Source organism: Phascolarctos cinereus, unplaced genomic scaffold (genome assembly GCF_003287225.1).
Source record: "Phascolarctos cinereus isolate Bilbo 61053 unplaced genomic scaffold, phaCin_HiC Scaffold_2;HRSCAF=192, whole genome shotgun sequence".
Taxonomy (NCBI): Eukaryota; Metazoa; Chordata; class Mammalia; order Diprotodontia; family Phascolarctidae; genus Phascolarctos; species Phascolarctos cinereus.
Genome location: NW_027555625.1, coordinates 387,246,789 through 387,247,920, shown reverse-complemented (window position 1 = coordinate 387,247,920; position 1,132 = coordinate 387,246,789).

Here is a 1,132-nt window from a genome sequence, read left to right as displayed (position 1 = left end):
AGACTTAGGAGTTTGCAAAAGGGAATACTGGATGGGGCAGTAAAGGTCACCATATTTGCCCCTCATTTTGCCTTATGGATCAATGATCTTATTATCTGTCTCTGTTCTTTTATGATTCTTTGTCCCTTTGGAAGGAAATGTAGAGAATCATTATCTACTGAAAACTGTGCATTCTGCCTTTGAGAAAGTGTCTGGGTGTCACTCTGGCCAGTGGTCAGTCCACTCCAATGAGATAATCTTCATGAGATCATTCCCTTAGGGAAAAAGGAAGTGGTTGAGGATTAGCAGAAGCAACTGGCAGAGACATAAACAAGAATTATGACACCTGGGGCAAATTCAGCTTCAGTGGAAGACAACAGGGATCCCAAAGACAACCCAAGGCTGGCAGGCAACATTATCGTCCCCGATCCTGGGTGTTTTACAAGTTTTAGGGCCACAAGCCAGGTGGTGCAAGGGGAGTCTGCCCTGGTCAATCAAAGTTGGACAAAGCTGTAAGAGAAGGCAAGCCCTGGCAGTGTAATGATCACAGGACCCTGAGCGGGGAAGAGAGGTGGCAGCCCAGGCTTGAGGGGCTTCCCTTCTTCTCCTGCCAGAACACCAACATAGAAGAAAAGAGCACATTATCTATGTGCAGTCCTCTGCTGGTCCTTCAATGCATTAGGAATGCCATAGGAAGGGAACACGTCCTGAATGTCTATCTCCCTTACCACAATGTTGTGGTGCTGGGCAAAAAATCCTGGTGCCTTGTGCTAGTTATGGCCCTGGGAACTGGGAGTATTTAGTATGGAGATGAGAACATTAAGGTTAAAGGTAGGGAGGGAGGATCCCTTTCTTCAGATATTTGAAGGATTATGATACAGAAGAGGAAGTATGCTTGCTTTGATTGGTCCCATACAGCAGAATTGGGATCAGTAACAGGGAAGTTTTAGGAAGGCAGATTTCAATTCCAAATAAGGAAAAGTTTCCTAATCAAGAGGGCCAAAAGTAGAGTGGGCTGCTTCCCCATCGGTGGAGAGGCTCAAGCAGAGCCCCTGGACAGTGGCTCCTCCAAGATATTCTAAAGGGTATTCCTGTGATGAGAGGAAGTCTGAACTAGGTGACCTCTAAGTTCCCTTCTAGTTCTGACATTCTA